Below are 12,990 nucleotides of genomic sequence, written 5' to 3' on the forward strand. Positions count from 1 at the left end.
TTGAACTTCACCAAGTACATCAGCAGATTTTGGTTATTTATGTGGCAAGGTAATTCCTATGTTTATTCCTAAAGATTCTAAGCCATTTATTATCATGCTTAGATTCAGTTATTGTACTTTGCAACTGTCTTTATTGACATGGCATGGTAATATTCATAGGTACCCTAAAAGAGTTCCTATACTCTAAACACACATCTCTGCCTCTACAGCCTACTAGTCCAATTTCCCCTGGGTAGTCTGGATGAATCACTGCTCCAAATCCTGTATTTCCCTTTTTAGTTTGTTGACTCAATGACATTCAGAGCCTAACATTACCCTGGGGAAGTCTTAGCTTCCAGATCAATGGAATCATTGCTATGCTTCCTGGATAAGGCTTTTCTCCTTTGGAGCTAAGATTTATAGACCAAGTAAACATAAGTCTTCACGAACCAAAAGTTCTGCTAGTGGTTCCTTGGGATTAAGGTGCATGGTAGCTTTCTAATTTCCACCACTGAATCCATGAAACCTGACTATGGGAGAATTAGTTCTCTATGCCTGATGCTGATTTAGAGCATTCACAGATCTTTGTAGAACTTTGGTGGAGCCCCTTAAGGCATTGCCACCTAGCTAATGCTGTAATTACATATTGAAGAGGCCATTTCACCACTCTGTTCTAGCAATCCAACTGCTTCTGGAGGGTGGGGACTATACCAATACCACAATCCCATGCACAGGAGCCCTCTGACACAAATCTTTAGTTATGAAATGTGTTCCTGAATTAGAAACAAAGCTATATGGAATGCCAGGATGGTTGATGAGGCATTCTGTACAAATGGTAGTTTTAGCAGAAGCATTACTTTGTGGAAGGACAAATTTAAACCTAAAACAAGCATGCATCCTATTAAGGACAAAGTGCTGCCCTTTACATGATGGAGTTGTTCAAATGTATCAAACTGCTTACCAGGTTGTAGGGTAACCATCTTATGAAATGACGCCATGTAGAAGGCTCAGAGTTGGTTTCTGCCACTGGCAAGTCAAGTACTGAGCAGTGCCTCTACCAGGAGCAACCTCGGTGAATGGGAATTCACTTTGCTAAACCCATGCATTACCTCTATCCCTGCCACCATGGCTATGGTGTTAATGAACCTGTTGAGCAAAGGCAGGGATGACCAATGTAAGCAGTTAAAAGCTGTCTACAGAATGGGTAATTCTAAACCCCTTGTTCAATAAAGTCCTCTTTCGCGCAAGTTACTTTATGGCTAGCATTTACATGTTCACCTTTATCACCCTTATGGAGAGATATATCTATGTGTCTCTTCTCCAAATATCTTTGTAATCAGTTTTCTAGTAATGTTCTTTTTATTACTTTTCACCCAATCATCCAATTAAACCATTGGCTATGGCCCATGAATTGGTATATTCCTAATTCTGGCCATTTTTTTTCTAAATGAAATGTACAACCAGGTGTACTGCTCAAAGTTCTGTCCACTGTGAAGATTTATCTTCACCACCATCCTTCAAGGATGTCATGGAAAGAGGTCATGCTGAAGGTGTTCTCTTTGGGGTAGTGCAGCATCACTGAAAACTCAGTGTCATCCTTCTGCTTCTTTGTCAACTGATCACAGACTGTACCCTGTTGAGCCACAGGCACATATAGGTGTACAGAAGGAAGAGTGGGAACCATGAGCCTTTAGGTCACTTGTTCAGGTAACTTGTTTACACCTACAGAATCTCCTTTTGTATGATCATTTATATTCCCTGTTCATTTGATTACAGGCTGTTTTGTCATGTCCAAAGTTAGGTCATGATGTGCATCACAGTTCACATGATATCCTCATGTCATATGGTGGTGTTCAGTTTCTGCAAAGATCCAGTAGTGGCCTAGGAGCTATTTCTAGAACCTTGCTATGATTCATCTGTGTTGATCTTCCAGAGACTCCATAAAGAAACCTTATCTACCACTGACAACTCAAGCATCACTGGATCTGCTGGATCCCATTGCTTAAATGGAAAAGCAGGCTGCACAGTGCTTGCAGAGCCTTCTAGTACTCTGGGCCCCACTAAATACTAGCATCTCTTCCAAGACGTTGGGTAAATGGGTCAGAGTAACACACGCAAATGAAGCAAAATTTTCCTACAAAATCTAAATAGATATACTAGGAACTTTGCCTTTTTCCTAATTGCAGGAGGGGCCAGACACAATGATTTATCCATCACAGTGTTATGGCTTAGATCTAAACTGCTCTTGAATAGTTTTGTATGTAGGGGTGGGACTTTTGAAAAGTGATTGAGTCATGGAGCACAGATTATGCTGTTAGGAGTTGAGCCTGGTCCAAAGAGGCCAATGCCTAGGAATCTGACCTACAAGTGGATATTCTTATCCCTTGCCCTTCCTTTCTTTCTCTGCCTTCTGGCTGATAAGGGACAAACAGTTCTCTGTCAGGCCATTCCACCATGCTGTTGCTGTATTTGAGCTCACTAACTTTGGAATGAATTCACTGGAAACTGTGAGAGCCAAATAAGCTTCATTTTTTTTTCCAGTTATGGGTGTTGGATAAATGGCCAGTATAGAGTGATAACATGGCATATAGAATTTTTTTTTTTAATTTTAGGGAAGGGTCTACAGGGTGTTCAGGGTCTTACTACTAGATCGGGCTCATAGTGATCTGCCTGTTGACGGCCTCGCAAGAGCTGGGATTACAAGTGTGCGCTACCATTCCCAGTCCCAATTGCCATATGAGGGTGTCCTGGAAGCAGGGCCAGCATGGCAGACCCAGGAATCGAACCCCTGGCCACTTTCCCTGTTTGCAGGTGCTTCAATCTGCTGAAGCTATTTGGCTGAGACTTATATATGGAATCTTTTCTTGGCTAAAATAAGTGTAAAAATGACAGTCCACATGGTTTTCATTTTTTTATTGCTAATTAATACAATCATTTTTATAACAAAAATTATTTTACATAATTAAAATAATAAACGAGTTGATGGTTAATGACTTAAAACTAAATAAAGATAAAATTTTAGACACATATGGAATGTCTAGAAGGACTAAAGTATAATTTACATTAAATGAATTGCATATTTAAAAATTTTAGCTGATGAGTATTTACTGAAGATGTACAAAGAAAACTGACCAAGGTCATTAATATTCTGTTTGATGTTTAGTACTTCATAGGCTAAGGTATGCAAACAAGATATAAATTTTTAAAGAAGATTTATCAAAATACTAAATCAGATATTTGTATTTACCATTTGAAAAATCAGTTATTTTCTTTGAAATTTAAGTTTATGCTTCATCAATAATTTCAGGTTATTAAAATCTTAACAAATATTACTTTAATTTAATGAATAGTTCATGTTTTTGATCATACACATTATACTATATACTTTCCTTTTCTTTTTTCTGGTACCAGGAATTGAACTGAGGAGCTTGTGCTTTCCCGGCAGGTGCTTGTACCAGTGAGCTAAATCCCCAGCCCTATACTATGTATTTTCCATGTGTACATTTCTATGATCCTTTATGCATTTGATCATGTAATATATTGATTTTCAATCAAATTTTATTAGCTGTCATGATCACAATTATTACTTGTTCTAGTTATTCAAAAACTAGAACAAGTACTTGCTCAAAACATTATAAAGATATAATATTTGTATATTTATCTTTTGAAAGTTGTTGAGCTATTCTTCATAGAGAGCATTACTCTGTCAGCTTCTAAGAAGGGAGGATGTGCTAGGTGGTAGTGTAGCCAGACGTCTCTCCCTGGCAGACAATCTAAACAAACAATGGATTTACAAGGGTTTGTGTACTACAACTATAAGTTAAGATGATTTAGGATGGCCAAGAGGACTATTATTACCTAAGTCACTAATTTACATTAAAGTAGACTAAATAATTTTAAATGGCTTTAAAGATGACAGAGAACTGAAGAATTGCCCACTATCAAAGAGTTAGGAGCATAGATACTCTCTGTAATGCAGATTACCTTAGGAAACATTGGACCTGAAGTGGTCCAATTCCTGAGCAAAGGAAATGATGAAGGGCACTTTATTGGATGTCTGACACACAATAGTTCTTGTTGTTAGTACTCTTGTACAGGTGTGCACACATACATCTGTCTCTGCATCTTGTGTGGATGATACTTCCCCCAATTTGGAAACTCTCTTTTCAGCTCAGATCACTTAATAATTCATTCTCTCTGCCAAAATAAGTGAATTAAAAACACTCTTTTGCCACCACCTTAGAGGAAGACCACAACAAATACTCGTGAAGATAAATGCAGAGAATAAATGCTCTGCAGAGCCACGTACACATTAACAGAAGCCAGGGCCAGGGAGTCAGTTCGGCTGTCTAAAAGCCTACCTGACAAGCAAGGACCCAGGTTTGATCCCTGGTATCACATGCCCTGCTGGCCCTGTACTGTGCTGGCCACTGAAACTGGGCATGGTGGCACACACCTGTAATCCCAGAACTGGGGAGGCTGAGAAAGAGGATCACTATGAGTATGAGCTGCATAGAGAGACCCTGTACAAATAAATAGATAAAGATTTTTGGAGAGAGAGAGGGGGGGGCAGGCAGGCAGAGACAGAGAGAGAGAGATAGACAGAGAGAGAATATTCTACAATAATATGTACACAGGAGCAAGCATGTTGAAGAATTGTGAGGCAATCTATAGTACCATTCTGCACTTGAGATGATCTTTCAAGAAATTTATAATTACAAAATAAGGACAAGCTCAATAATGGAAGAAGGGAAACAGACCAAACCAGAAGGATAATAGTAACAGTGACCCAGAACATTTTATAACAACCAAAGAAAAGAAGTTTGAACCAAAAGAGGGATGCATCTTTTAGCTATACTAGGCTAAAGAAAAATTCACACCTACATTTAATAAATGAAAATTAGAAATGTCCTCAAAACTGTCATATAACAACTGAATATCTACTTATCATTTTAGTAAGTGATTCACCCATTTAAATGCAATTATTTTGTAATATTTAAGGAGAAGAATTCCTATGGGTAGGATTTTAAATAGACTACTGCAGTCAAAATTTTCATATCTTATTTGAGTAGAAATAGAATAACTATCATTTCTTAGCCAAATCAATTGGGGTAGCCCTTTAGCCACTATCCATGCAACTCTACCAATTGCTTCAGAGCAGTCACCTTGGAGGAGATATCTTGCTTTGGAAAGCCCCAGAACTGTCCCAATTAAAACAAAAAGGTCCCTTCTAGAATTGTCTTTAGAATTTTCTGTGCATTTTTTTTTAGTCTTGGAAAAAGCAATGTTTTCTTTTGCAGGTAAAATCAAAGTAAAAATACAAATCAACTGGAATTACAAACAAATCTTAAAGAATAACAAATATGATCATCCTAGGAAGAGCACATTCTTGGATAGTAACTCTATAATGTTTGAAGAAAACCAGTCTTTTGACATTTTAAAAATACCTACCACCATGTACCCTAGAACAGATATTCAAGGTTAGGAAAGTCATATGATTTATTGCCTCTATATTAATAAACTTCCTTTGAGAACATCAGAGGTCAAAATACGCCTAAAGCATGAAGTTAAGAATAATAGCAAAATAAAACTTAGTATCAAAGAAGTCATTTAAAATTTAGAATGATCATTTCAGAAGCAAAAACACTGAGCGCTGCCCTAATCTTATGCTCTATTATTACCCCATTGTAGTTTAGAATAAATGCACTTGAATTGTGATAAAGTGAATTTGGCTGTGAAATATTTTTCAGAGCTTCCTAGGCAGCAGCTCTGAACCCATAAAGACTTATGGACTGTGAATCCATAAGGCTTGAGTTCATCTCTTCATTTTAGATGTGATTTGGGGCACATTTCTTAATCTCTTTGTCTCAGTTCCTTTATTTTAAAATGTAGATTAAAATAGTACCTAACTCATTGATTTGGTATGAGGATCAACATATATAAAGACTGTTGTGGTTTGTGTCTCGGTGTCCCCCCCCCCCAAAGCATTCAGTCTTTGGGCAGCTTCTGGAGTTTGTGATTGATTACTGTGGGTGTGGATGCTGCACCTGCCCTGGGGCAGGTAATCTGCCTTACAATGTAAGGAGGGGAGAGAAACTAGCTACTTGAGCTGCTGTTACCTCTCCCTTTGCTCTTGCTCTTTGCCATCACCATGAAAAGTTGTTTTCTGCTATGTGCTGCTCTGACCTGGACCCAGTTGAATTTGGACTGAAGCCTCCAATAACTGTGAGCTAATTAAACCTTTCCTTCCATCATTTTGGATGTCAGGTATTTGTTCCAGCAATGAGAGAAGAGTAACTAAGACAAAGGCTATTGCCTGGTACTTAGTAAGTGCTCAAAAGTAATAATGGCTATTATTACTGAATAATAAAACTTGTCTGATTTCTTCAGTAGTTATATTTTTATTTTGAGAAAATCTTAAATATGCTTTACAAGCAAACTTTTGTTCATCAGCTTTGAGCTTCAAATGTATCTAAGTGTTATGGAAATGCAATTTACTTTTGGAAATTGATGATTCAATTCCCTGTGTGCCTGGCAGGCCCTGCCCCCAGGGCTGGTTGAGAGGGCCTCTGAGATGGCATGGTGGCCCAAGTCTGTAATATCAGTGCTTGGGAGGCTGAAAACAGGGGAACCACTACAAGTCCAATCTGTGTAGTGAGACCCTGTAGACACGTTACTAAATACAAAAAAGTCAATGTGATTGCTTCCAATAAATATGGATTTCTAAAATCCAGAACTGAGAGAAGTGTGAGTTCTTTTAAACCACTAACCTGAGATTACTGCTACAGCAATATAGAAAAAAAAATCGTAATTTCTCATAAACATTTTATAGCAGCAATTGTTTTATGTAAACTTTCAAGGGAAGTTTTAGAAATGTTTATTCTATAAAATTCAGTTACCTACCTTAGGTGTCAAGCGTCCATCTTAGCTAGATATAACCCTTGCACAATAAATGTAAAATCATAGTTTCAAATCTTATTTTTTACCCAATCACTGCGGCTAGGTTCTACACCACTCTTTAGATCACCATCAATTATGAAACTTTTTTTTGTTTCATACCTATTCATCTAGCACAGTTCCTTATATAACACAGTGAACAGACTTCATTCATAGGAAAGATTTTTGATTAGGAATGTCAAAAAACTCTAATCAATGATTGCTGTTATGTGAGTCACTCAATAAATACATGTAGGAGTTATTAGTGAACTTATATGTCATAATAGGTCATGCAGCAGAGAAAACTAAATAAATATATTTGTCATAAAGTATAAATTAGCAGAATTAAAAATTGTCTTGCCCCAACACTTCCTCATTTCCTTATATACATACTGTGTCTGAGTCTTAAACTCATGAAAGGAAAAATTCAATTTTTTTTTTTTTTTTTTTTTTTTTTTTTTTGCGGAACCAAGGATTGAACTCAGGCCCTTGCACTTGCCAGGCAGGCACTTATTCTACTGAGCTATCTCTTCAGGCCTAAAAATTCTTCTTGATAGCTTGAATATCTGACAGTGCCTAAAGGCCAAATGCTGAGTTCTTTTCTGTTTTATTTTTTCCAAAAATTTTTCACATATCTTGTGTTTCAGTGAACAAGTAAAACTGAGAATTCAAAGAAACAAGAAAACTTTGAAGCAGTCATCTGCTTTTCAGGAATACCTTAGATGCACTAAGCAGAATTTAGAACACAAATTGGTACTTCATATAGACATAACTTCATCTACTCAAGAAGCAATGGCCAAGTTGCAATAAGTGGACCACACCTCCAATGTATTTATAGATAATAGAATCAGTGAAACTGCTCAATATCATCTCAGACTAAAATTGAGAGTCTTTCACAATGAGAATTATTTTAAACCATTGTAAACAACTAGGAATCAGAGTAAGGATAGAAATCACATATTGCTGTCCTTTCACAAAGCAGCTGAAGAATATTATGCTGTGATTTCAATAAGAATAAGACTACACTGATAACAGATTCTATTCAAAATTTAATAAAGCATTACTCTCTTAATCAAAACATGACTATGAGGCTTGGACTATTGCTGAAAAGCCAAACAATGTGAACAAAAGAGAAATGGAAACTGTGTCTGAATATCAACTTTACAAAACAAATAACATCTCGTTACACATGCAGCAATTAAATACAGGAACTTAAAAGCTATTCTCAGTTTACATTTGTCAGGCTCCCTACTGGGGAAAATTTGGAATTATAAAACCAAAGCAAATACATCATAAAAACTTAGTCAATCATGAGTAAAGTACCATAATGTTTATTTTACCCAAGTCACATAGACATGACATGTACAGGGTACATGTAAGCTAGTAATAAAAATATAATTATAAGTGTAGAGAAGATGAACTTCCACTTAAAATTATATATTTAATTTATAAACACTAAAAGTTCTTTTAATTTAACATGTGTAATAATTAAAGAAACTTTCAGAATCAGATTTGTAGGATCTAGTTCCAGACTTTACCACTCATAAAGTGGATTCCAGATAAGTTACTTAAAGTTTCTTCATGCATGGTTGAAATAAAGATAACAATGCCTAAACCACAGACATAATGAGGCAATGCTCAGAACTGATCAATTCAATATTATATGTTTCAGACAATGTAATTTATTGAAAGTTTTAGAAGAAAGAGCTATCTGAGAAAGTTTTAGACCTATTCATATTATGAGAGTCACTACAACTCAACTTGGATTTTTATACTCTTTCTAATCTCTGAATAATATATTTTAATTCATTCCCCAAAAAAGAGGATTTATATAGATATAATTAGGTTTTATTAATACCATTTTAGTGTCTAGTCCTGTCTTACAAAGTCACATTCAGATTCAGGGTAATAACAAAGGGACAATGAGTTATACTGGGTTAAAAATCTAAAATAATCTAAATTAGAAATCCAAAATAATACAAATACATAGTATTGGTTTAGAATTAATGTCTACTATTACTTAGCATGAAATTAGCACCGAATATTCACTCCTCAAACTGCTTTTAAAAGTTTATTCTCTTTAATATCTTGAGCCGGCCACCTTAGATGTTGGTGTAATTGTTAGATGCTTCATGGTTTCCCTGTCCTCTAGCTTTTCCCTAAAACTCATTAAACATGCATGACCGAGACACTCAATGAATTTAAGTGTAAGAAAATATCTGTTGTCTATCTTAGAATCAGTTAAAAAAACACTATGAGTCAGCTTGGGCAAGAAGTAGACAGCAAGCAGTCAAAGTAAAGAAATGAATACTCAGCTACAGAAAATACCCAGATAACCAGGATATAGCAAGTGTTCACTTGATAAGTGAAGCTGAAAAGTATCAGAATTAACCAAGGGTGTAGGCTAAATTACTTTAGGAGGAGATCTTGAGCATCTATTATGTGATGAAGTGATGGCTTGCTTCCAAAGGGAAAACAGCCACATCATTGATAGGCCCAGATTTTTGACAAATCTTTTGAGAATATTGTGTACTTTTCCTACCAAGTTCTCAATTAATGATCTTCTTCTCATTTGTTGAAGAGTTTTAAGAAGATAATACTCCTGAGTTTGCAGCTATGTGGTGGTAATGGTTCAATGACATATTCACAGTCATTGTAGTTGTTGGGTCTACATATTCCATCTCATCTATACTCTACTAGGGTCCTCAAGTCCCACTGACTTTTTAATTTGAAATCATTGCATCTTGATAGTTTCAACTTTCTTTCATAGGCATGGCTTTACAAAATTTGTTTCTTCAAATTTACTTAACTTTCTTTAGCTTGATTTTTAAATGTCCCATAATACTGCATGTTAGAGACTTGGTGACCAGGGACATCATATTTTGTCATGATGTGTTGCTTCACTTAAGTCCCCCCTTCCAGAGCAAGAACAATAACTTAGAACCTTTGAAACTGAGTAAATAAACATTTTACCATTATCAATTTACTATCTCAGGTATTCAACATGATGGAAAAGCTCACTAATGCATATATGTGTGCTATTTTCTTTGGATTGCTGTCTCTAAGATGATATCCCTTTTGGGTACTCCATCCATCAGACCATCATCCACCCATAGAATCAATAGATCACAGCAATTCAGAGCAGTCATACTCTCCTGAGTACTGAAATAGAAAATATGATAAGATTCTTGTTCTCATGGGGCTGAATTCCAGTGATAAAGCAGTGAACTGGGAAAGAAAAGGGCTTTAGTTTAGCTGGACTGGTCAAAGAACTCTTCAATAAAAGATATATTAATTTTCTAAAGCTACCTTACCAAATGAACATGTCCTGGGTGGTTTAAAAGAAGAAGAAAATGAAAAGGACTGGTGAGATACCTTAGTGGACTAAGCTCCTGCTTAGGCAAGTACAGGGGTAGAGATTCGAGCCCTGGCACAACATGCAGAGCCTGCCCTCCCCCCAGGCATGCTGAGCTGATGACCACCACCAAGTCCAGGCATAGTGGTGTGCCCCTGTAATCCCTGTGATGGGGAGGCTGAAAATGGGAGGATCACTATGCATCAGAGCTGTGTAGTGAGACCCCCACCACATACACATTCAAAAACAAAAGTAAAAACAAAAAAATACAGAAAATATTTTCTCCTAATTCTAGGGGTCAGAAGTCAGCTCAGGCAATGATCATGATCAATGTAGTATTTTAGTTTCCTTGTAGTAGCCTTAGTTTCTTCTTAAATTTTTCTGTTTGACATGGAGAAGATCGTATTCTCCTTGAAGCTTTACATTTTCATCTCTCTATAAGTACAACTCTATAAATACCTAATCTCTTTTTCTTATAAGTCCAATCTAATAAGCTTATTTTAACTGAATCACTTCTTTAATCATATACTTAAATATAGTCATAAACTGTATGGTAATCCCCAAACCAACATATTTTCAAGCCCAAATCCCCAATCTGAATGCGTATCAACACCCCATTGTCTATAGAGAGTATGTTCCTGGACCCTTAATGGATGCACAATGCTAGATGTAGTTGGCACCAAACCCTGTCAATATTATGCCTCTTCTTGTACATGAATTACAATATTAGTCACACATTGTGGCCATATCTTTTTGTAGTCTGAAATTTTCATAAATTTTTTCTTGCCATTGATCTTCACAACCTCAGTGAACCCTTTTCTTTCCTTAAACTTAGAACTTCTACCTTTGTTAGAGAAAGGACTTTGTGGCTTCTCTTTCACACACACAAATTGCCAATATCATTATTCTAATGTTTTAACATCATTATTAAGAATGATAAAATTATCTGAACATAAATAGTGTAATCCCAACCCAATCAGACTGACACCCAAGGTAATGACTAAGTGACTAATAAATAGGTAATATGCACAATGAAGATACTTTGGACAAAAGGATTGATTCATGATGGGGCAGAACAGAGCAGTACAAGAGTTCTTTGTGTTACCGATAAAGGTGTATAATTTAAAACTTATTAATTAATTAATTAATTTTTATTTTTTTCTTTTAATATTTCAAGGTTTAGTTGATTTTGGTGACTGAAACAATGGAAAATGAAAGTATAAGGAAAAATGACTGTACAATTGGAAGAGTGAATCATTATAGAGAAAAATAAAGTTAAACAAAATCATAACTATAAAACTCAAATTCAGTAGACACTGTCTCTATAAGGAGAGATACTGGAAATATACCCCAGAAGAAAGGTTCCTTCAGGGAACAACAATAAGACAGCTACTTGGAAGACAAGGAGACAGACCTCAGAAGAAAGTAAACCTTCTTACAACTTAATCTTGTATTTTCATCTTCCAGAACCATAAAAAAGTAAATTTCTAGGGCCAGCCAAATAAATGCAGGTGATTAATGCAGGTGATTAAAGCGCCTGCAAGCAGGTGCAGGCACCGATCCCGGGCCTCCCATGTTGGCCCTGCCCCTGGGGCCTGCGGAGACTGCAGTTGAGACTGGGTATGGTGGCTCGAACCTATAATCCCAGCTCTTGAGAGACTGTAAACAGGTGGATTGCACACTATGAGTGCGATCTAGTAGTGCGACCCTGAAAACCTTGTAGACCCTTCCCTAAGAGATTTTTTTTTAAAAGTAAATTTGTTATTTACAGCACCTGTTGCATGACATTTAACTTTGTCATCTCTTTCAGATAGGTTAATACAGCGATACGTGAAGTACTGAACTACAATTTAGGACTTAAACATATGGCTTTTGTCTTAGACACAGTTCATCCCATAACACATGGCTAAAGGAAGAAGCAAAGGCTACTGGAAAAGTTTGCCCAAGAAAGTTCCTCAAGAATACCACAAAAGGGGACCTGTCCATTCCAAACCTAGGCACGTAGCGTGAGACCCTCTTCCGCGCCCTTGGGAGCCCCCCGTCAACATTCCTCAGCAGCCCCAACGCCCACTCGGTGAGTGAGAACTTCTGCCACATTCTCAGAACCTCCAGATCCAGCCCTAGCCCAGACCCAGCAAGAGTGTAGGAGAGCTTCCCCTCTCCCCTCTGCCCCCTTGTCCCCTTCAGATGTAGCACAGGCCTGACATACAGGCGTAGGGTGAAACTCTGAAGCTGCAGTCCCTGCAGAGAGAGTAGGGGACAGAACCACCCAGCTAGTCCAGAAGCAGAACATCGTGCCAAAGAGGCACAACATGTTCACTCCCAAGGGTTCCAGCACGAAGGAGCTGAGCACAGCACTCACACCCAAACCAGGCACAACTGAATAAATTCAACTTTGCAGATCTGCACCTGAATTTCAATAGATGCTAAGGTTATAACTGCATCAAAGCTCTACAACAAAGGTCAGAAGACAGTGTTATACAAAATCACAATGAGAAGGGACAAAAAGCAATCTCAAACTCCCAAGTCCACCAATAACAAGTGCAGAGGACACAAGCCAGAACAATTTGGGAATCAAAAGCTGAAATCAATGAATCAATAGCGTCTGAAATAAAGAAACAACTGCAGAAAGGTATAGAGGAACTCAGATCAGAATTAATTTCTGAAATAAAAAAAGAAATCTCTGAATTCATAGCATCTGAAGTAAAGAATAAAATACA

This window comes from Octodon degus, unplaced genomic scaffold (genome assembly GCF_000260255.1).
Source record: "Octodon degus isolate 3935 unplaced genomic scaffold, OctDeg1.0 scaffold00152, whole genome shotgun sequence".
NCBI lineage: Eukaryota > Metazoa > Chordata > Mammalia > Rodentia > Octodontidae > Octodon > Octodon degus.